Source organism: Phodopus roborovskii, unplaced genomic scaffold (genome assembly GCF_943737965.1).
Source record: "Phodopus roborovskii unplaced genomic scaffold, PHOROB, whole genome shotgun sequence".
Lineage (NCBI taxonomy): Eukaryota > Metazoa > Chordata > Mammalia > Rodentia > Cricetidae > Phodopus > Phodopus roborovskii.
The window spans coordinates 1833725-1859396 of record NW_026126443.1 but is presented as its reverse complement, the minus strand read 5'-3'; the positions used below and the strand labels follow the sequence as shown (position 1 = coordinate 1859396).

Sequence of the window (25672 nt, the reverse complement as noted above, 5' to 3'; positions counted from 1 at the left end):
ACATATTAAATGATTCAAAACTACTGGTGCTCATGGGAGAGTCACATGAGTTTTCTGAGAAAGAACAGCATCCCCAGAAAACAAATTTGTGGGGTGCAAAGCTTAGAAAGGCAAAGCTTTAGAGAGAGAGAGAGAGAGCATATCTGAATATCTAATGAGGAGCGCATCCCTGGAAGGTTCTTTTCCAAAATGACAGGCCCAACCCTGAGGACCATGACAGAGAATTGTACCAGGAAGAGCTATGTAAAGCAAATAGAAAATTGGGTTTTAGGTGTGCTGTGGGCATGGGATTGATGGATGTTCTGGGTGTGCATGTGTGTGTTGCAAAAACTTTTCCGCTGGGACTCTAATATTTATTTGTGTGTATGGTGTGTGTGTGTGTGTGTGTGTGTGTGTGTGTGTGTGTGTAATAGTGTGTGTAATGCATGCACATGAGTGTGAAGGTGTGTGTGCACTCCTGTGCATATGCACACATAGGCCACAACAGGACATTTAGGTACCTTCCTATGTTGATCTTAACTATTCAAAGTCTCTCACTGAACTGGAAACTCATAATTCTTGCTAGGCTGGCTGGTGTGAAAGCACTTAGGATATATCTGTTTCCAATGCTAAATTTACAAGCATGTGTAGCATGCCTTGCAGTTGGCATGGATGCTGGGGATTTTAACTCAAGTCCCCCATGCTTACAGAGCAAGCACTCTTACCCACTAAGCAATCCTTTCAGAACCTGGGACTCTAGTTTACAACAGCAGTAAATAAAAGGAAGTCCAATTCTGGCTGGAGATGGCAATCTACTTTTCTCTTCTCTTTGTTCTCCTTTGCTATCTATACCTAATGATACAGCTATTGGACATTTAGACAGAAATATACTCTCTAGTGGTGTCCCCTGAGTTCCATTCCCAGTAATGGATAATCACATTACAACAATGAGGCTAATAAAAATATTCTGTTAATTAAAGATGGAATCAAATTGGCAAGATTTCTTTTCCTTATGCCTCCACCAGGTTTTGGTGTCAAAGTGACTTTCCTAGAATATAAAATGTATGCCCTTTTCCGCAAGCAGGAATACCTTAACTCATATAAGAGTTATACATTTAGGAGACTTACCAGAGGGTCAGGGAGATGGCTCCATCTCTAAAGTTCATATTGTATAGGCAAGAAGAATCTAGTTCTACCCCCAGCACACACACACTAAAGCTATGTATAGAAGTGTGTGCTTGAGATTCCAGTGTAAAGAAAGGTACAGTGTAAAGAAAGGAGGATCCCTGGGTCTTGAAGGCCAGACAGTCCAGCCTAATCAGCAAGCTCCAGGAGGAGTTGTGGAGATGGCTTAATTGGTATAATGCTTCTGGTGCAAGCATCACCTGAGTTCAGATCCCTGGCACTCATATAAAAATCCAGGCAGACAAATGTGCTCTTGCAATCCCAGCACTAGGGGAAGCAGAGCCAGGAGGATCTAGCCTGTCTAGCTTGTCTAGCCTACTTGGTGAGCCCTACTTAGGTTCAGTGAGAAACTGAATGTGGAAAACAATTGCTGAAGGCATGCAATCTATGTTTCTGAGCCTACAGACATGTGCACATGAACACATACACACACACATGCATGCACTCACAGAGAATTTTTTACAAGTAATTTCTATTTGACCTATGATCATGCTGTTCAGAGATAAAACTCTAATCTCATTTTTCCCAATTTCTTACTTTTTATAAAAAGAGCAGAAAATTTGTTTCTATTTCTTGAGTCGCATTTGTGTGGGTTTGCCTCAATAAAACAAAGCAAAAGGAATAATGGCAGGGTACCTTAACATTTTTGTGCTGTCATGCCTGGAACAGAACAAATGTGCCATATATAAACACTGATTATTTTTTGACTTGACTATTAAAGTCAACAGCAAAGGAAAGCAGGGTGAAAGTTGAAACAGCAGAGTCTAATTTCTTAACAGATTCAGCAAATGGCAGCGATAATCCCTACAGAAAGGAAACTGAAGATTCTAAGTTAGATTCTGTTTTCAGCAAATGGGAGATGGGGGTGATGTCATTCTAAGATATAGAAAAGCCAAAAAAAAAAAAATAACACTAACAACAGAAACAGAGAAGCCTAACTTGGAATTTAATGGTGTGGCTTTGCAGCCACTTCTGAGCAACTACCACAGAAAGACGTCCACACACAGTAGCCGCACAACAAAGCCACACCAACTTTCAATCTCCAGGCCCCAGTGCACCTCATCCCCAGCACAAAACTGCAAAAGCCCCTCATCACAGTCTCTGTCTCCAAGTGTCCAGTTAATCAAGAGTTAAACTTCTGTAGCCAGCTGCTCATCTCAATTAAGAGAACAGAAATCTCTGACTCAGGAAATTACAGGTTTGGAAATTTGTTGGTGTTTGCAAAGGATGCTGTAATATGATATAGCTCTCTAACAATCTTGAATTTATTCCTAAACTGCTTCATGATTCCTTTCTCTGAAAATTAAGAGACAATGATGAGATTTGTAGCACTGTCTCCTAATTTAGGTTTCTTGCTTTTAGCTGAAATGTCACTGCCATAGATGATCTCACACAAACTCCACAACACACCAATCAGATTTTATACAGTGGATCCACACCTAAGGTTACTGAGATCCCAAACTACTTATATATAGGAACTAAGTTTTAATGCATGCAGATTCATATCAAACTAATGGTGAGACACTTATCTGGGAAAAGCACAGGATCATTTTCCAGTTTTATTTTCAAAGATCCTGATCATTTTTTTTTAATAAAATGAAAAAGGCACAGAAAATAGTGAAGCATATAAAATTCTCCTACACACACGCCATGTTTATTACCTACTTTCCTCTTTGCTGAGATCAAATACCTACCAAAGTGGCAACTTAAAATAATTAAACTAGATATGCCTTATCATGGCTATATTATCTTGAATTTTTTTCCTTTAAAAGTATTGGTTCATTAGTTTTTAATTCAATCTCACTTAAATTTCCAAGATGTAAGCAAAAGACAACCAGATTCTTTTCCTGAATATAACATGAAAGGCCTACAGCCCAGTTCCTCATTTAAAAAAAAATCTTTTTTCCCTGTTGAAGCTTCATGAATTGAGACTCCATGTTCTAAAATTCTGAGCATTTTAATCTTCCAAACTCCCACCAGGACAGCCCATTAAACTGCAGGACTTTTCCACCTTGCAGCTCCATTTTGCCTACATCCTCCCAACACAGGTTCCAGAGGCCTAAGAACATGCCTAGATTTGCCACAACAACCCCACTTTCGGTACCAATTCTCTGGACCAGTTACTTTGCTCATTGCTGAGATCATACCTTACAACAGGCAACATAAGGGAAGAAAGGTCTATTTTGTCTTACAATTCAAAGGGCTACAGTCCACCATAGTTGGGGAGATGCCATAGTGGGGGAGACATTGTGCTGGGAGTGTGAAGCAGCTTGGCACATTACTCTCAGCCAGGAAACAGAGGTGAAGGCTGCTGTCAGCACTTTCTCCTTAATTTAGTCCAAACCACCAACTGTTGTCACTACATACATTCAGGGTGGATTTTCCTTCTGCAGCTAAATTTTTCTCATCCACAAATCTAGAGACAGTCAGCAAGCTCCAGGTACCCATCTACTTCTACTTCCTCAACACTGGGGTTACAGCACATGTGGCCACACCTTGCTTTCACCTAGGTGCTGGAAGCCCAACTCAGATCTCCACCTTGTGTGGCAGATGCTCTTATCACAGAGTGGTCTCTTCAGGCCCCACCCCTCCAGTGAGATTTTCTAAGTACCCAAAGGCAGCATGGAAAGGGAAGCAAGCCACAAAAGCAGGCCTGCTTGGCACCGGATGAGGGAATGGATGCTGACTCCTTTGCTTGCGGGATTCAGAAGAGGCAAGGGGAGAAGCCATACCCTCTGAGATTGTTCACTGTATGCCTAGCCTGGTGACTTTCAGTCCTAAGTTGGTTCATCTCTCACTAGACAAGCGACATGGGACCCCATCCCCTAGATCTCACCCTGTTCCTTCTAGGATGTTTTCCCCCTCCCTCCCCCCCCCCCCGGCCTCTTAGTGCTATACCTACCTGTCTTTCTTTCATGGCTTAACAAGTTCAGTTTGCTCAGGCCAGTAAGTCTACAAAATATCTTCTGTGCACTACATTTTACAAGTATTGAAGGCCTGACCTGTTCCATGAAGCCCATGTTCAAACAACGTCTTGTTACATTGTTTTAGCATCAGTTTTGATATTACTTGGAACAGTGATTCTCAACAGGAGACCTCCAGGAAACACAGGCAATATCTGCAGAAAGTTTGGTCATCACATGGAGGAGGTGGGATGTTCCACAGATCCACACGTGGAGAACAGAGAAGATGCTAAGCATCCAGTGATACCCAGAATCCTTACAAGCAATTTTATTACCCACATATCGACAGTGCTAAGGCTGAGAAACCATGGTTTAGAACTGACTCAGAGAGCTGTCAAGACACAGAAGTCCAGTATACATCAGTGACCTGAGCACTCTCTCTCCTCTCCTCTGGGGTCTGAGAAAGCCTGTAAAGACACCCTTGTAACTTCTATGTGGAGTAGGAAGCTCTACTTAGTCATCTATGGACACCTGGATTTTTTCCTTGTGACCACACTGAACCATTTACCTGAAATGCCAGGAACTCATTCCTACCTCCCATTTCCCATAATAACTCCTGATTCTCTTAGAAATTCCTGGATCTGAACTATCCAGCTTTTTTTCTTTTCCTTCTGTCCTTCCTTCCTTCTTCCTTCCTTCCATTCTTTCTTTCTTTCTCTCTTTTTTAAATTTCCTTTTCTGGAAGAGAAATAAAACTAACACCAGAGGGCTGGTGGGGGATCCATATGCCTTAGGGTTCTTGCAGAATCTACAGCAATGAAAACAAAACACAGGGTAATTTCCAAGCCCTCCCCCACTGTCATAAACTTTCTATTATTTCCTTTCATTCTGGAGAGGGCTTCTGACCTCCTTTCCATAAGTTGAGGTCTCTGTGTCCCAAATTCTGCCCCCGGGAATATTTCACTGACACCAGTGGCATTGGGAGGGGGAAGTCAGAAAAGGGCACCCTTAGGAGAATAGAGTCATGCTGATGCACATCAGAGCTTCAGATGGAAGCCACATGACACCAGCCAACTCCTTCTCACCATCACTGGGAGCCTGGGGTTTCCCAGACAGCCATTCCACAGTGTGTGCAGACTGCAAAGCCTAGTCTCATTCACAATGGAACACAAGCTCACATGGTGGAACTGCAATTGTCGTCGTTGGCATGGCACCCTCATTATTTTCCCTGAGAGAGGGTTTGGAGCTCCTTGGGGGAGATGATGTTGTTTTCATTGCCTCCACAAGGATAGCAGGAGCCACAGCCCTCTCTGTACAAAGAAGCATTAAATGCTGCACAAGAAATCTATTCAAACAAAATATTTCCAATTGAAGTATCTGTGAGGACTTATAAATAAAAGTAGAATGAAAATGTATTTGTCATTTACAAGGTGGTATTTTATACAAGTAGAAAAAAGGAGGGAGCATCTTCTGAAGACTTTAACACACTGAAATGAAAATCAGTGATAGATGTTTTGTAATGCCATTTGGAAATTATCTCCTATGTCATTTATTTTTGGAAAGGAGTAATAAAATGTCACACAGGGTTGTTTGAATTATCTGTCTCACAAGGTTATTGTGAGAGCTTACCTACAGGCTAAACAGAAGGGGTGCTGTGTAGAGCATCCCCAGCCATGCAGGCTCCCTCATCTCAAGAAGTGGAGTGCCCAATAAAGTGTGCTATGGGCCTGTAAGCACCTCTTCCCAGCTTCAGAGCTGTCTGCTTTTAGACATGGCTTTCACTTGTAAAACTGATTTTCCTATTGGTCTTGCCTAGCCCAAGGTCAGGGAACAGAGTGAACTGGCAAGTGCTTCATTAAGAGGAATGCCTGCTTTACACCACTGGGTGTGTGTGTTTCATCACAGGGATGAAAAACAGGGTAAGCAGGGTTTGTAAGGATGGAAAAATTTAGCCTAACTCTCCCTAGACTCTGCCCCCTAGCAGCGAGTAGGCAAAAGGCAAAAGGTCACATTCTTGACTGTTTACAACAGGGCAGTTTATGACAGCACCTGTGTGAATGAACACAAGAAATGAGCCTTGTCACACCACCCAGAAGCCCTAGCGAAAGCAGACTTCCTGGGCTAAGCGTGGGCTTGGATGGTTCAAATTGATTGGTCTGCACTGGATGCTAGGATGATTGGTTTGTGATGTGCAGGCTTTGTTGTAACCCTATAAAAACTGTCTGAACCCTGTACCCAGGGTTCCCAGTCCTCTACCCCACGTGGAGTATGGCTGTGGACCTCAATGCACTGGAATATAAAATAGCTCATGCTTTTGCATCAAGACCGCTTCTCGTGAGTGATTTGGGGGGCGCCTTCCTGAGTTGGGGCATGAGGGTCCACACCCTCCGTGGGTCTTTCAGGTTCACATCTAGATTTTTTTTTGTATATTTAATATTGTTTCTTTTATTTTTTGAGAATCTTACAAAGTATATTTTATCACTCTTTCCTGACCCCCAGCTCATCCCTGTTCTTCCCCCCCCCCATTCCTTGAACTTCACGTTAGTTCTCTGTCTCAAAAGAAAAAAAAACTGATTAAAAATAGACAAAAAGTCTAATTTGTGTAAGGCAACCACTCCTGAGTATGGTGTCCAGTGCACGATTGCCTGGTGCCTTTTTGTTGATGAAAACTGATTTTCCCTCTCCCAGCAGCTATTACTTGAGTAGCTTCTTGGCTAGAGGTTGGACTTTGTTCCCACTTCCCCTCCTCCTTAATGAGATTTGTCCTGCTTGAGCATATACAGGTCTTGTGCATGCTCTCTGAGTCCTGTTGTGTCTGTAATGCTATATCCTTAAAATCATCTACCACCTTTGGCTCTTACAGTCTTTCTGCCTTCTCTTCTGCAGAGATCTCTGAGCTTTGGTAGTACTGAGGACTCCAAAGTCTCTCATTTTCTTCACATTGTCCCATTGTGGGTCTCTTCTATAAGAAAACACTTCTCTGATGAAGCTGAACAGCTGTCATCTCAAGGGGTACAGCAACATGACATTAGTAATAGTTTTTATTGCTGTGTTCATTTAATAGAATAATAGGCATAGGTTTTCTCCTAGAACCCATGACCCATATGTCTAGTCTCATATTCTTGACCTAATTAACAATATCAAATACATGTTCCATTTCATGGAGTGGACCTTAAATCCAATTTTTAAAAAGTGATTGCTTAGTCCCCAAACATTCATGGCACTTCAGTGCCTATGGGCATATGTTGCAAGCAAGTCACTAGCATAACTGGCATGGTTCTTATTTGGGTGAAATTAGTGATAACCTTCCTCCTTCAGGAGCACGTATAGTACTTTCTAACACTAGGGATGCTAGTAATTGGGGATAAAGCATCCAGTTGAGTACCTGCTAGATTTCTTCATGTTCTCTGCCATAAGTATGTGTAGTCTTCAGTGATAGGGTCTTTACTAGCAAGTTGTAAAAGGTACCTGACTCTTGGGACTTTATTACTAAACTATTGAAGGACTTGAATTAAGTTTCTTGGATAAGTTTAAATTCATTATGGTAGCCAATTGCCAGTTAGGATAGACTCTCTAGTTACCTCCAAATGTGCCAAAATTTTACTACCAAAATTTATTTTCACTCACTCATTTGTAATGTCTGCCCTTAAGTGAACAAAGAGAAAACATAAATGAGAGTTATAATAGGAAAATAATCATCATTATAGCCAATGTATTTAACATTAACCTCATAAGGCTTAAAGAGGAGTAAGAAAATATGAAACCCAAAGATGTGCAAGAATACAAAGCAAAGACAACAAAACTCTCCATCAACGAAAAAATTGGATAAGGCATGAGAAGTTCAGAGAACAGTGAAGCATGGGAGGAAAAGAGTGGTTAATGTCTCGGCAGCCCACAGACTGGGAAAAGATCTTCACCAACCCTACATCTGACAGAGGGCTGATCTCCAAAATATACAAAGAACTCAAGAAACTAGTCAACAAAACACCAAATAATCTTATTAAAAATGGGGTACAACAGGTACTAGATGAGGGCTCCATGATAGTGAATAAGTTAGTTGTTGCTCTTATTATCAGGGAAGGGCATTTATGGTAGCCTTTCCATGGAAGCAAACACCCATAACTGAATACTGAGTCGAACTAGAATCTAGATGCAGAGAGAGAGGACAAGACCAGGTTGCAGAAACACATAGAGGCAGCTGACCTGAACAAGGATGTGCTAATGGGCCCCCCAGACAGATAGATGGGAATCCAGCATGGGACTGACTCAGACCCCCTGAACATGGGTCTCAGTTAGAAGGCCTGAGCAGTCTAAGGAACCTCTCACAATGGTGCCAGGATGTATCCCTGGTGCATGAAAGGACTTTGGGAACACATTCCCCATGAAGGGATACTCCCTTAGCCTAGAGGCAGGAGGGAGGGCCTAGTCCCTACTCCAAATGACTTAATAGACTTTGTTGAGTCCTCCTGGAAGGCATCACCCTCCCTTTGGAGTGGGGGGGGGTGGATGGGAGGGTGGTCAGAGGGGAATAGGAGGGAGGGAGAGAAGAAGGGAGGGAGGGAGGAAAAAGATGAACTACAAAAAAAGAAAGAGTGGTTATTGTCTCAAATGTTACCTCACCACACTCACCACAGTCATTGGGCATTCTCCCCTCAGGAATACTTCTTTTAAATTGCTTCCTGTGGTTTGGTTTCTTGGTTTATTGGGTTTTACTTCTTATTTTTTCATCTTTCTATCCAAGTCCAGTGTTTGTAATGAGATGCCTTCCCTCATAGAACCCTTTCATGATGTGTCCACTTTTCTTCACTTATTAATGTGGGGGCAAGGGTAACAAAGCCTTATTGTGATTCCCAACAAACATGTATCCGGAGAGGGACTGCCAGCCTGATGGGAGATCTTCCCTTCCTTGTATAGTCATGTCTCTTTGTGTTCTATATGAATGCCCCTTCTATATCCTTTCTTTGGCTGACTGAATCTCCCATAGCACCCATCTCTCTCATGGTACATCACACACTGAACTTATTCTTGAGGACCTTTCCCTCCTATGGAGTTTGTTCTTTAACACTTTGCTTAGATAAGAGGAAAAGACTCATCATTGAGGATTACTATATTAGACTCACAGATGTGGCTGTGGCTCCAATTGCCCTTCACCGATGATGAAAAATCATTCTGGGATCTTCTGATTGTGTGACCCTTGCTTACCCTGAGTTAAGCATGAGGTAATGAGGCTTGGTTAGTGTTTCCACGCACCCCTAGAGGGGCCCTGTTAGACAGAACACATGCACATTGTCTGTGAAAATGAGTCTTAGTCATTTCCCTTCAATGAAACATCAGAACAGATTCTACACTCTATTCCCCTCTTTTGTTGGCACTGTCACTGTTACTTTTAAGCTTTCCTGTTCCTTTGGAACCCGGTGGCATTTTCAAGGTTTTTGTGTTTGGCACATCTAATCTGGCATGATGAAAATCCCAATGCCCTGTGGTCAGGATTTCCACTCATCCATCAAATGCCAAAATCTTCAGCTTTGTCCTATTTCATGCTGCCATTTAAGGTAGGCAGAAATTTAGTCTATTCAGTCTGCCTCTTAAATACCTGGATCTGTTTCAAAATGCATTTTAATCCTGCATTGTAGCTTTGATTTTTGTGTCCTCAAACCCACCAAGAGAAAAAGTGAGCTTTATGTATTGAGAGGCCTGCATCTCAAATAATATTAAATATTATCAGGCATCCAGAGGAAAGTTAGCAAAAACATAAGACATGGTGAACACAAGGTTTAACAAAATGTCTGCAAGGGACCTGGGACTTCATAATTAAGAGCTAACACGTGCGACCAGGAAGATTGAGCCCAGTTAGGAATAGAAGACAGGAGAGAGAGAGAAAGAGAGAGAGAGAACATAAAAGAGGGAGCCAATATTGGTTTGAAGAAAAATTGAACACAAAGAAAGATCTAGAGAACTACAAGACTGCCGCCAACTAACAATTTGAGCATCTGTGGAAAGGCTACCATAAATGCCCTTCCCGAATAGTGAGATCAACAACTAACTTCTCCATGGAGCCCTCAACTAATGCCTGTTGGAAACAGTAGCAAACACCCATACACAAACACTGAGTCGAACTAGAACCCAGATGCAGATGGAGAGGACAAGACCAGGTGGCAGAAACACATGGAGACAGCTTACCTGAACAAGGAGGAGCTAATGGGCCACCAGACTGATAGCTGGGAAACCAGCATGGGACTGACTCAGGCCCCCCTGAATATGGGTCTCAGCCAGAAGGACTGAGCAGTCTAAGGGACCTCAGACAGTGGAGCCAGGATGTATCCCTGGTACACAAAAAGACCTTGCTAACACATCATCCCCCATGGAGGGATAACTGCCTTAACCTAGAGACAGGAGAGAAGCCCTAGTCCCTACTTCACATGACCTGTCAGATCTACATGACCCCAACTGGATGGCATTCCCTTACATATGGAATTGGGGTGGGGGATGGGAGGGGAGGGTGGTTAGAGTGCATGTGAGAGGGCAGAGAGGGTAAAACAGAGGGGGGAAGGGGGGGGAGGGAGGGAGGGGAGGGAACTGGGATTGACATGTAAAATAATAAATTAAATTAAAAAAATGCTTTGACTCCAAAATTTAAGTTCAAGGACAAGTTACTGGGAAAAAGGATTTCTATTTTTGTTTCCACAGAAAATGAAAAGCTGTGGATTCCTTCCAGACTAATGTGGTTTGATCAAGCCAGACCGCCTGAAACAGAGTACCAGGTGATCCTACATTCAAAACAGCTGGACAAAGCAGCCTTACAGACTACAGCCAGGATTTCTGCATCTTCTTAGAATCCCGCATGGCAGCACCCCTTATCAGCAGGAAGTAGTTTGGAAGGAACAATGCCCAAATTCTCAAATTGTCTATTAATGTTTGTTTTCATTTAAATGGACCTGGTTATATAAAATAAATAAAAAAAGAAAAAAAATAAGTATGATTTAAGTCAATCATAATGAGTCAAATAAGATGATCAGTAGAAAAAAAAAAGAGCTAATTAGACATAAAAAGGGAAAACTCTTAAGCTTTGATGAACCATTTCCAAACACCTGCTATAACACCCTAGGCAACTATTCTAAACTTTGGCTTTCTGATTTGTCAGGTAGTGACACTGATGTTCCATAATGATGTGGAAATTAAAATTTAGGTGATAGCACTTCCTTCAGTAATCATTAGTATCCATATCATAACAAGATTTGTGTGTGTGTGTGTGTGGGTGCTTCAGTATTAGAGATGAAGTCTAAAGACTATCTAGCTGATGCTCCTGAACAAATAAAGAGGAACACTTCTAATCCACAGACCACAGTTACAAGGGCTTAAGCATGCACAAGATCTCAATACACTCCCCAAAGAACCTCTGCCTGAGCCCTAATAGCTCTTTATTTGGATTCCTATCAGCCAATATAGTTGAATCTAGGAATTCTAATTTTCATCAGCTGTTTAAGGTTGCATGCTGAACCTGATCACCTTTATTTGGGATTCTCCTTTTGTCATTTCAGTTATAAAGTAACTGAGAACAAAAAAAAAATGCAGCCTCTTTAATTCCAGGCCAATGAAACCATAGTTAAATTTGGTTTTTAGCCTTGAGACATGTTGGATCTTATTTGTCTGAATATAATGTTTGTTCAAAAGGCTGTGTGTAAGCAATGAGCAAGTGTAAGTTCAACCAGGGTATCTTGCTGTAGGATGGCTCTCTTTTACTCTCCAAACTGAAGAAAGCTGACTTGAGAACTGTACACACAATAACTTACATGTGGCATTTAGCATATGCTCAGTAAATAGCAACTTTCTTTGGTTTTGAGGCCCTGGTAAGAAAGGCATGCATACTTCCTCACTCCTACTGTGGATCTTCCAGTCTGTTTCTCAATGGATCCCCAGTGGGTGGTGAAGAGGGTTTTGTAACTGAGTCCTGAATTAAAATAGAATATTTGAGGCTTTTCAGTGAAGCTGCAAGTAGAGCCATGTTTGTTAGACTTAAAACACTGTTGTATATGTTGTGTTGTGTGTGTTGGTGTTGTTTTAAGGTACAGATGTTTGTCTAAAGGCTCCACATTTAAAAATCATAATCAACAATGAATCCAAAGGGAAATGTATGAAAACCTGAATAACAAGGACTTGTATTTGTAATTTTAAAAATGTGGTTTACATATACCACTGACAGTATTGAACCACATCCTGAAATCAAAGTGACAAGTGAAAATCCCTTAAAGGGGTACACACAAAAGTTAACAGATCTGAGGTTGGTCTCAAATTACCTACAGCACATGGGCCTAGCTAAGCAGGCTTCTTTTAGTAAGTAGCTTGTCTATAACAGTGACTAAAATAAAGTGTTTATGTGTCTATGTGTGTGCATATCTATTCAAGCATGTTTAAGTGTGTGTCTGTGCATGTCTTTGTGCTTAATTAATCACTGAGTTTGTCATTCTATCAACCTTCTCTGTCCTTCATGGATACACAATGGTCCCAAGAACCAGTGCTAAAAAGGCAAATCTTTTTTCCCATAACTCAAAAGAGAGGGAGCACAAAGACCTGCTCCCAACCCCCATCCAATCATCAATTTAAAATCACCAGACTTTCTTTGAGAATAGCAAATAAGTATGGAAATTATAGTGAGGAAACATGCAATATACATTTCTCTCCAAGTATTTCATTATATTTTCAAATAACAAGAGTTAAATGGAAGAGTATGAATAGTGGGCAGGAAATGGCCCTATCAAGCAGAATAAGAGGGGTATAGTGTTCTCTGTTTCTCTAACAATCTAGCTTTGTCATGCTACTGTGAGACCCAAGACAAAAAGAAAAGTATGTCTACTCTCTGCCAGTATCCCAACTTCATGAAGCTGCCACATCTCAGGACACCTGAATTCTCCAATCATTCCTGAGGACCTCACCCCATCCTTAGTGCTATCAAAGGCATGATAAAACCATAGATCAATAGTTCAGAGGGAAAAAAACAAACATAGAACACTAAGCTAGCCACTTAATGAATCATCTTAAGGAGATACTAAGCCATTGAATATTTCATCTGTTTTTTATAGTTATAAAATTCAAAAAGTAATTTAACAGGAAGTCCAAAAAAATTCATGCACATAAGAAAATTAATCCACAAGTGTTGGAAGAAATAATCAAAGAAAAAATGAAAGAGGATACTGAAGACCATGTGGGGGGGAGAGGGAAGAAGGGAGGGAGGGAGGAAGTAAGGGAGAGAGAAAAGGAGAGGGAACTGGGATCTATATGTAAAATAAAAATAAAAAAAGAGGATACTGAAAAATATCTTAAGATGAAAAACAAAAATAAACAGGAAACAAAGCACATAAAAATGTGTGAGAAACAGAATAGGCAGCTCTAAGAGGAAATAGATGACAGTCTCAAAGAGAAAACCAAAGAGCTGGAGATGTTGCTAAGTGTTAACATCCTCCCCTAGCATGCACAAAGCCCTGAGATAAAGGAAGCAGGTAGAAGAAAAATTGTTCAAAAAGACATCAAAAAGTATATTTCAAGAAAATGAAGAAAGAGTTGGAGGAGAAGAACAGGAGGAGGAAGAGGAGCAGGAGGAGGAAGAAGGAGAAGAAGGAGAAGAAGAAGTTCCAAGTTTATTTTAAGCCTTGATATCAAAGCCAAACAGTGTACAAAACAGACATGAAGGAAGAAAAAAGAGATGGAGGAAGAAGAGAGAAAGAGTAATAAGGGGAGAAACATCAACCCTACAGGACCAATATCTCTTATGAACACAGAGGTAAAAATCTCCAACAAAATACTAGCAGACTGAATTCAGAAGTATGTTAAAAGAATAACTTTTAATGCTATCATCCCACATATGCAAGAATATTGCCACATAAATAAAGCTGTAAGTGTGGAACATTGCATTAATAGAAACTGCAGAAAAGATATTTGACAAAATTCAATAACTTGTGATAAAAATTTTCAATGACCTCAGTGTGGAGCAAATGTACCTCAATACAATAAGGTTCATGTATTAGAAATCCACAGTTGATACCATGTTCAACAAGGAAAAGTTGAATCTTTCCCTCTTAGATCCAGAACAAGGCAAGAACACCCATCTTCTCGATCTCTACTCAGCACATATATCACAAGTCTTAGTCAGAGCAATTAGGCATCTCAGAAAAATAAATGTATACATGATAAAAATAAAGAAGTTGAGTTGTTCCTATTTGCTGATCACATGATCTTATGTATAGGAAATGTTAGATACTTCACAATCATACACACACACACATATATATAGAGAGAGAGAGAGAGACATACATACAATTCTCAGAACTAATTCACTAAAGTTTCAGAATGCAACAATCAACATACAAAAATCAGAATTATGCACTAATAGCAAACAATCTGAAAATGAAATCAAATCAAGAAAGCAATTCCATCTACAATAGCATAAAATGCTCAAGAATAAATTTAGCTAAGAGAGTAAAATATTCCACAGTGAACTTGATGAAGTAATGTGACTGAATGAAAAGAAACTCTGTGTTCATGAATTTGAAGAATTAAAGATGCTAAAATGCTACAAAATAATCATCTAGAGATTCAGTGTAGCTCATCAAAGTAACAATGATGTCCTTAGCAGTAAAAGAAATCCATGGTCTGGGATATGAATTGATTAACGATAAAATTCTTGCCTATCACATAGGAGGCTAAGATCAACCACTACTACTACAATAAAGGAAAATAGAAAGGAAGGGAAGTAAGGAGGAATGAATAAAATATCATATGAAACTACAAAAGATCTTCATTCATATAGCCAGTGTAATCGTGAGTACACGATTCAGCTATATTACTCTTGGGAATATACCCAGAGGATTTCATATCCTACTATGGAGATACATGCTTATCCATGTTCATCACTGCTTTATTCATACTAGCCAAAAAGTGGAAATAGCATGGATTGATCAACAGCAACTGATGAATGGTTGGTTTATACAGTGGAATATTACTCAGCTACTAGTAAAAGTGGTTATTAAATTTGTAGGTAAATGGATGGAACTATAAATATTTATTCTGAATGATGTAACCCAGCTGATAAAGACAAATAACAAATGTTTTCTCTAGGTTGTGGATGCTGCCTTTGAATCTTCAGATATGTACATTGCATTTGGAATGCCCAAAAGGAAATAACTGAAGGGCCAAGATGAGGGTCCTTCAAGGGAAGAAAGAGCTAGAGTCAGTTTTCTCCAAGAGTGTGGCCACTGATGAGTTTACCATGTTCCAATGGAAGAAATCACACCTAAGAATAATTGAGTAGAACAAACTGGACTTGACATGTTTACAAAAGAAAAGACACAGTCAGTAAATGGGATATATCTGGCATAAGCAGACATATAGGGCAAATATGATCAAAGAATTAATAAAGTTTTTAAAGACTGAAATTAGACCCTTATCTCACATTGTACATAAACATCTACTGCAGATGTAATAAAGTTCTCAACATAAAATCTGAAACTATAAAATAACTTAAAACAAAACATACAGGAAAAAAAATCTCCACATTTGCCAGAGGAAAGCATTCTTAGATATGATTGAAAACGTACAGATGGGTAAAGAAAACTAATTAATTATGCCAAATAAAAGGTTTCTGCACACCAAGGAAATAAACAACATGGTAAAGATGCAACCTTTAGGTGCAGAGAATATTTGACAAATTGATCTGATAAGGAGTTAACAAAATTTACAAGAAACTCAACTCAATATCAAGAATGTTTTTAAAGGCCCCATCGTTTAAAAAAGTTGGGAGACAGCCTGAACATACATTTATCTAGAAACAAACAAGCAACCACCAGATATATAGAAAGAAAATTATTCAGCATAATTAACCATGAGAGGGAATAAACCTAAATCATGATGAGCCACACACTATCCCTTCACACTCAGAAGAGTCACTTTTCAAAAAGACAAAAAGTATGATATGGAGAAAAGGACACCTCACAAAATACTGTTGGGAAAGTGCATTAGAACAGCCACTGTAGAAAACAGTACACATGCCTCAATAATGAACACTAGATCACACATGGCCCAGCAATTTCACAACAACAGGTGTATGTCCAAAGAAAACAGAACAAGTATGTTGAAGAAATATCTACACTCCCATGTTTATTGTAGTTCACGTGTTTACTGCAGTATTGTTCACAGTACTCATGACATAATCAGTAGATGGATGGATAAACAAAAGGTGGTGTAGACACTGCAGACAAGTCACTAAAACTTATAGAGATCCTATGGTCTGCATCTTAAATGATCCTCAAAGACCCATATGCCAAATACTTAGTGCCCATAGGATGATTCCATGGGAGCTAGTAAAACCTGTAAGAGGTGAGTTCTTGTGGAGATATACTTTTGCAGGAGGTGTGGAAATCCTGGCTCTCCTCCATAAAGTGAACAGTTTTCTCTACCAAGTGCTCCATAAAATCCTGCCTTATTAGAGTCCTGAGGCAACAGTGCTAAGCAGCCATAGACTGAAACTATGGGCAAAGATAAACCTTTCCTCTCTTTAAGTTGATGTCCTTTAGCATTTTGTCACACTGATAGAAAACTGTCTGATATTATCGGCTCCCTGGAAGTACAAGGGAGAGATTCTTCCCCATCAGTGTTCCCACAGGATATTCCAGGGTGTTAGCCTGTAATAAAGCCCCCACCATAGTTCCAGGTGGTCTAGGACACAGAACTCTTCTGCAGGAAGCCATGGAAGCATAAAGTAGGTGACATCTAACATTCAGCAGGTCAAACCACTAGACAAATGACTCTCTTATGGGGAGCTCCACTTCACAGAGCCATAGAGCTACTGACTATAAAGGAACAGTTACTTCTGGCTGCAATTCTCTCATGCACTGCCACATCCCTTCCCTAATAATAGCTATGGGTATTATTCCCATTGCATGTGTGTTTATCTTGTGAAAATATTCCATATATTGGGCACACATAAAGCTGTGGATAATCAGGAAGATGATTTCTGCTTAACTGTATAATTCTAATGAATAGAAATAATACTAGGATATTTTTAATTATTCAGACTGATGTAAGAAAGTAATAATATTCTTAGTCACAAAGAAGGCTTCAAAACAGCCCCTGAAGAGGATACACAAGGACAATTCCCAGTTATTTATTGTTGAATCAAGATCAGATATGAAGCAATTTTAGTAGATATAAACCTCATACAGTAATGGACTTTCTGCATGTACTCTCAGCCTTAGTGTATGTTACAGGACTCAGGGTTCAGCCAGATAACTGTTACTGGTAAGACTTGAATTTCAATGTCATTTTCTGTCTGGGAACCCTCACCAACTTAAAGCTATGTGCATGGCCCAGTGTTACTCACTGGCCAGTCAATGTGACATTCCTAGCCCAAGAGAAATTATGTGAGTTATCTTGTGTTATGAGAATGAACCAGGGCCTGAAAATGTAACATATAATTGCCCAGAGTTTGGTTGTGGGAGGAGCAGCAGTGTAGAGAGGGATGACTGTGTAGAGCTATGTAAGAGCTATGCAGGGGGGGGCAGGGGGCTGTGGAAGAACTGCTGCTGTATAGAGGAGCTGTGCCTAGGAATTTTATAAAGTGCCATATGGTGAGAGGGTGTGCAAATGAAATGTATAGCTATGCCTCTATGGAGTTTTGTACATGTGTGAAGACGAGGAAGATGAAGCTGTATAGGAAAGAGATACAGAAGAGAAGTGCATGTAAACGAAAGATGTGTAGCCATGTGAAAATAGATGTAACTATGTATAGGGATGAGTCTGTCACATCATTTGAGGCAGGGAGCAGGCCCTCCCCCATGGGTCTAGGCTGAGAGCGTATCCCTTTATGTGGTATGGGATCCCAAAGTCCATTTGTACACTAGGGATAAATACTGACCCACTACCAGAGGCCCCATAGATTTCCCAGTCCCCCTAAGACCCAGGTTCAGGGGGTCTGGGTTAGTCCTATGCTGGCTTCCCAGAAATTAGACTGGGGTTTGTGGGTTTCTGTAGTCTGGTCTTTACTCCTTTGCTTGTCACTCCTCCATCTCTGAAACTGGATTCCAGAAGTTTGGCTCAGTGTTTAGTTGTTGGTGCCTGCTTCTGTTTCCATCAACTATTAGATAAGGGCTCTAGGATAGCATATAAGGTAGTTATCAATCTCATTATCAGGGAAGGGCATTTAAGGTAGCCTCTCCACTGTTACTCAGATTGTTAGTTGGGGGTCATCCTTGTAGGTCTCTGAACATTTCCCTAGTATGCCAGTTTTCTCTTCAAACCTATAATGGCTCCATCTAATATGGTATCTCTTTTCTTGCTCTCCTCTATTCCTCCCCAACTCAATATTCCTGATCCCTCACATTCTTCTCTACTCTTCTCCCCTTCTCCTAACTCCCTCTCGACTCACTGTCCCCCTCTGCTTCCAATATGCTCAGGAGATCTTGTCCCTTTCCCCTTCTGTGGGGGACTTTGTATGTCTCTCTTAGGGTCCTTCTTGCATCCTCAGCTAGGCTATTTTCATATGAGATTGTTTGGGTAACTACTTGGAAGGCCACAATAAGAGAACTTTTTGAATTAGATGCTTAGCAAGATAATGAAACTGAATAGAGACTTGATGTAGATAAAATAAATATAACACCTAAGTTTAGATTAAATAGTGGATGGAGATATTGGTATAGGGATTCATACAGTGGACATTAGTGTTAAGGATAAAGTTGGGGGTAGTAACAAATACTGAAATGAAGGTTGTGAGGGGCCTGTAAAGGCTTTTGATAAACAGTTTTATTAATCTGCTAATGGTTGAAGAACTTCATAGGGTCCTGCAATGTTAGGGTCTTTTAGCAATTGTATATAGCCTGGGAGTTTACACTCAACTAAGGTAAGAAATGCTATGGGACTAAGAAGAAGTAGACTATTGAGGAAAGGCCCTATTAGGGAAAGGTTTTATCCTTTATAGAGCACAGCCAATGACCACTAATAAAGGATCAAATCATTTTAATAACCAGCAGGGTTAAGGCCTGCAGTTTTCCTGGAGCCCCACACTCCACACTTAGTTATCAGGGCACTGCTCTTGAATGGTCTGCTCCCTCTCATATCCAGCAAGGCTCCAGGTGATGGGACTTTGCTAAAAGAGGGGACCTGGGTTAGAGACACATTTACAAACAATTTCTAGAGCAAATGAGATTAGGCCCATTGTTAATATAACTGGAAGTGTTTATCTTCTAATTGATATACTAACTTTACAATACTGAATGAGAAGCACATCTTTAGCATGGTATGATTAACGATAATAAACATCAAAGAGGGTATTGCTTATATAGTTGTTATATTTTCCTCTTTATTATCCAAAAATTGCCAACTGCTTATGGAAAACAAGGAGTAAAGCCACTGCTCAAACATGGAATCCTGCTCTCATGTAAAAACAAATGCATTGAAATTTAAATCTGACATTATTGGCTGATGATACATGGGTAAGTTAATAAAAACGGTCAAAATATAATAGTGTAAATGTCAGGAAAACATTAAAGGGGTTCTAAAAATATAGTATGCTAGTAAGTGTTTAACAACAGACTCTTGTAGGGAAAAGCACACAGCATTGCCAGCTGACATGAGATAAATGGTCAAAGTGTGGTGGGTTTTTAAGCTACAAGTAAGATAGCAATTTAAACAGAGTTTTGAAAAAATATGTAAAGTTAGTTCTTGGGAGGCTATAAAAGTATAAAACAACTCCAGCACAGCCTTGAAAATGAGTATGTGTATAGACCTTTCTGTTTATCAACAGACTAAGCAACAGATGATTATTATTTAGATATGCGTGTATTTATGTCATGAAAAGTCTAGTGGTTTTTCTATTATTCGTCATCAAAGATGGGTAGGGCAGAGTTCAAGCTTTGGATAAATAAGCACATAAATCTTGTACCCTGGCTTCCATTTTTTTTTTCGTTTTTAATATGCCATAAAATCCTTCAAGTTCTTATATGTTTATGATATACCCTTACCTATTAATCACCCTTGTGCTGAGGTTTTTAAAGCCTGTTAAAGATAAAGAATGCTCTACACATGTTTTACTTTCTTCTATATCTTCCGCTCAGTTTTTGTCAGCACAGTTGATGTAGTCATGAATTCTGAAGAGAGAAATACAGCACTGGCCATGAATATGTACATTTTGGGATACTTCATCATAATCTTGGCAGCAATATTCTTCAGATTGGTATATAGATTAAAGTTGAAGTGGTTGCCTCAAAAAATAATTTTAAACTGACATTTATACCATACACAAAGCAAGTTTTAAAGTTATTTATCATCTTCATCTCCTCCTAGAAACTACTGTTCCTTACGAGTAAAGTTTGAAGCATAACGTTCCCAAAGCCAGAGCTCCACACATTGTGTTCAACTAGTAGGTCGAAATCTACCATGCTTTTAATATAACAGACATGAAGATTTCCCATTTAAAACAACTGACCTACATGCTATCTCTTAATGTTTCAAAGATATATTAGTCAGAACATGATACAAAAACAAGACAATTCAAGATACAACAGGAAATCAAGGCTTCCAAAAAAAACATGCCAAGGTCCAGGAGAATGTGCTGACACTTATAAGGAAGACAGACATGACTTGAGAATATTAACCAAAGTGTCAGCTCTTCATTAGCCAAACTCGCTTTATGAAAACCTTGCCAAGCAAAGTAAGGAAGAAAAAAAAAGCTACTTTTAAAACATGAATGTCTCTGGGAACATGTATTATACTGCTCTATAATGCTTGGAACTTTTGTGGAGTGTGGCTTAAATCCCTCCTACATTCACTGACATCTTTCTACATCCTTTCAGGGTATGCAAATCCCAACAATATAAACAACAAAACTGATTAGGTAGAAGACAACTAAGGGCAGGAACAACTAGGAATGTCAGGATATCTATTATAGTTAAATGAGAAATACCCCCATAGGCTCATGTATTTGAACATTGGGTCTCTGGTTGGTGCCGCTGTTTAGGGAGGTGATGGAACCTCCAGGAGGTGAAGCTTTTCTAGAGGAGGTACACCACTGGGGCATGCTGTGAAGGTTTATAGCATTACCCCCATTCTTTCTTCTGCTACTTCCTATGTGTAGATGAAAATGTGATCCACCAGCTTCCTGATCCTGTGACCATGGATGTGTGTCACCATGCTTTCTATCTTAGTGTAGATTCTGGAACCATAAACTGAAATAAACCATTTCTTCTCTAAGTTGTTTTTGGTCATCATATTTCAACACAACAGAAAAGCAAAAAGTAAACGTTCTTAGTAAATTTAATCACACCCTTCAGTATCTTCTAACATAAGTAATGAAGGGGAGGTACTCACAGGTTCATAGCTGCTAAAAGTGGGGGTTTATATCGGATTGATTTCTTTTCTTTTTTTAGTTTCTCTATTTGAAAAAGACTCTTTAGGAGGAGATTTGGTTAACATATAATGAAGTCCATAATCCAAGTCAATCAATCTGACACTTTATTTTGTTCCAGATAATTTTACCTCTCAAACTTGACTGGACTTTAGAGTACTCAGAGAAGGTAAAACATTATTTCTAAGTGTGTCTATGGGGATGTTTCCAGAATAAACTCATCTTCAATCAGTGAAATGAATGTAGATCTGCCATCAGCCATTTGAGTGGGCATTATTCAACCTGGTTTTCTTTTCTTGCTTGAGCTGGGACATCCACCTCTCCTACTCTCAGACATCAGCGCTCCTTATTCTAGGGCCTTCACTCACAGGCTTATGCTATCACCTTGTCCCTTTAGGCTTAAATGAGATGTTTACCATCTCTAGCACCAGATTTCCTAGGAATATCAGCTTCCAAGTAGCAGATCATGGAACTTCACAGACCCCATATTCACATGAACAAACCACTCACAAAATGTCTTATCTATATCCAATTTGTTCTGTTTCTCTAGAACATTTTGACTGAATACTAAATAGATGTTCCATTACAAGGTATGATTAAAGAAGCAATGTAGATGAGGAAAAGCAAAATACAAAACTTCATAGCAATGGTCTTATTATTGACCACTATGTCAAAAAGAAACTGAGACAAAATGTAAAAGATATAGCAGTCATTGTAAAAGCTTGGATGCAATCAAAGGGGAAAATGGGTGAGATGATGGGGATTTGGGAAACACAGTAGTATTGAGGTTTAATAAGGATCAGGAGATACAAATAGGCCCAACAGATGTTTATTCAGGGAAAAATAACTTACAACATAGACAGATGAACACCAGCAGACTCCTGGACCCAAGAATGCCTCCAGATGCTCTCCTGTCCCTGTGCTGCAAGCAAGAGCATTCCTGGGGCCCCTCCTCAGACCTAGCTCACCCAGGTAACTACTGCCCCTGTCTCCACCCCCAATGGGCGTGGTCAGTGCCACAGGTGCAGACAAAGTGAATATCTCACTACAATTCCCTTTTAGTCTAAAGAAAAGATTTAGGCTTGATACAAACGTGGCGTGGCAACGTGGACCTGAGAACTTTCATTTAAAACTTAAAAAAAAGCTTAAAAAAGGGTTTTCAAAACAAAAGAACAGGGACAAGCAAGGCTTCTTAGGAACATTTTTCTCAGTTGGACTCTGTTTTGCTAGAGACAAGCAGAGATTAGCATGGCTCCTTTAAGGGAGGTTTCCTGACTCAGCATGAGCAGCAAAACACCATATGGCTTTTAAGAAGCACTGCTAACAATTCAATGGTGCATATGAGCAGCTGGAGAGAGTAGCTGGATATGGTGGTATACACCTTTAATTTCAGCACTTGGGAGGCAGAGGCAAACACATCTCTATGATTTCAAAGTGAACCTGGTGTACAAAGTTAATTCCAGGACAGATAAAAGATGGAAACCACAAAAAGATTCTGGATACTATATGCTATTATATTGTCTTTAAATTATTTAACTCATGAGGAAATAGCAACAACTGTTAAAACAAATGCTTTGACTTCAAAATTTAAGTCTAAGGACAGGTTACTGGGGGAAAGGATTTCTATTTTTGTTTCCATAGAAAATGAAAAGGTATGGATTCCTTCCAGACTAACATGGTTTGATCAAGCAAACCCCTGAAGCAGTGTCTCAGGTGATCCAACATTCAAAACAGCTGGGACAAGGCAGCCTTACAGACCACTACAGCCAAGATTTCTACATGTTCTTAGGATCCCCATGACAGTGCCCCCACCAGCAGGAAGCAGTTTGGAGAAAACAACACCCAAATTTCCAAATATTGTCTATAAGTGTTTGTTTTCATTTAAATGGGGTTGGTTATAAATGCTCAATGACCACAACCAATCTCTTTAAAGGTAAAAAACGGAATTATGGTATAAATATAAATACTTTGTTTTGGAATAGATTTTCATTTATTGATACTAGTTTAAAGTCAATTTTGTGATATGTATATTTCTCCTCTTGTTTAGGTGTTGTGCTTAGGTAGCTCATTTAGAAATGTAATATATAATTTTGTACAGATTATAGATAGTTATCTATAATAATCAAAACTTACAATGTTAGTTAGGTTTTCTAAATATATAGAGATATATTTCAATTAGATAGGCAGTCTTCAAACCTTCCAAAGATCTAAAGTATATGGCATTTAAAATGGTTAAGGGTTTTTCTTAACATTGAGGCACAACTGGTCCTGGCAACACCACCTGCGCCAGAAAGGAAGATGGATATCAAAGAAACTCGTTATGGAGTTTACTTCCAACATGTGAATACTAACCATTTGGGCAAGAAACTGCTGTTTGACTCTATGCTGTATAAACTGGACATGCAGGACCCACAGGAAAGTGACTGCTGAAACAAGATGGATATTGCTACAGGGTTCCTGCTTCATGGGAAAGTCTGCCAGACATTCTGCAGGATATAGAGAAAAGCAACCGATAAACTGACAATACAGGTGAACAATTTAAAGTTTCCTGCTTTGCTGAGGAGTCTGTCAGACACACTATGGCCTATAGGCTGAAAATGGAATATTACAGAAGTTCAGGTGACTGACCAGGCAGTGAGATGTCTCTGTCATTTCTAGAGTTTATATATTATCCTTCTGTGGTCTTTGATGAAGTTAAAGACAGATAGTTATAGATTTCCTTATTTAGGATTAAAGATAAGTTACATATAGGACTTTAGGCTTACAAAGATAGGATAGATGATAAAATATTTTCTTTAAATGTTGCTAAATATTAATGGTCTAAATATTGTTAACTATGGTTCTGATTTGATAACTGTTTTATTATATATTTTACTGTTAAAGTTGAAACCCTTCTTTTTATTTTAGACAGAAAAGAGGAGATGATGGGATATGTCATTCTGTAAATATGTTTCTCATATTGGTTAATGAAAAAAGCATTGGTCAATAGAAAAGCAAGATAGGTGGGACTAGGAGACAAGGAGGATTCTGGGAGATGTAGAAGGAAAGTCAAGATGTAGGGACTTGAGAGAAGAAGGTCCAGACACTCTCTATGGTAAGATGAGACCACGTGGAAATATTTAGATTAATAGAAATGGGTTAATATTTAAGACAGAGCTAGCCAATAAGAAACTAGTAACAAGCCAACAGCTTTATATCTAATACAGAGTCTCGGTGTGTTATTTGGGGCTGGTGCAGCAGTGGGACCAGGCCTGCATAGAAAACTCCTAGTAACATAGTAGCAGAATTTAAACCACATTAAGGGAATAAAGAACAAGTGTGGCACTGCAGCAGATGCTAGGAGTAATGTGGTTGGTAAACTCAAAATGCAGGAGCCTACATAAAATACAACTACAGTTACCAAAGAAAGGGAAGAGACAATGAATGTTTAGATTGTTAGTGATGTTTAGTGGTGTGGTGCTTGGTTTTAACTGTTGATTTGACATGATATAGAATCACCCGGAAAGACAGTCTCAATGAGGAACTGTTTAGATTAGGTTGGCCTATGGCCACTCTGGAAGGAAGGAATTTAAGTTGATTACATTAACTGAGGTGGGAAGACCTCACCTACTGTGGGCCACATGGTTTCCTGGATTTGGGTCCTGGCCTATGTAATCAATAGTGGAGATGGTGAGGTGAGCACTAACATCTGTGCATTCATTCCTCTGCACTTGACTGTGAATGTAACCCCTGCCTTCCTTGACTTCTGCACAGTGATGGAATATAACCTATAATTAGAGAAAAAAAAAACCCTTTCCCCCTATGTTGCTTTTTTGTGGGCATTTCATAACAGCAACAAGAGATCAGACTAGAACAAGTAACATTAAAATCAAAATTAAAACAAATGTTTGTGAAGAAGAGAATAAAAGTTTAAAAGAAAAGTATCAAAGGAACAATTTACTAAAGTCCTTAAGTTGAAAAAAAAAAAAAAAGATACATGCATTTTTAAAGGGCTCCTCAAATCCAAGGGGAAAAAACTTTTGAAAAACTTAAAACTTGGGATAATCAAAATAAATGGAAATCGTAAAGCCTTACAAGTTTCGGAGTAAGTTTATTTGCACCTAAACTGAATGGCTGTGCCTGTTATTTTTTCAGTACTAGCAAATGGTTGAAACAAACAATTTCATGGGAGGATCATTTGTTTTGGTATTTCTGTGTCTTCAGCTCATGGTCATATAGC

The 25672-nt window shown here is 39.4% G+C and overlaps 1 protein-coding gene across 1 annotated transcript in view; it reads left to right on the top strand.

The window, feature by feature from the left end:
- The window catches only part of LOC127224676 (bile acid-CoA:amino acid N-acyltransferase), a 1166658-nt gene that overhangs the window by 365823 nt on the left and 775163 nt on the right, over positions 1-25672 (top strand). The window lies entirely within an intron of this gene.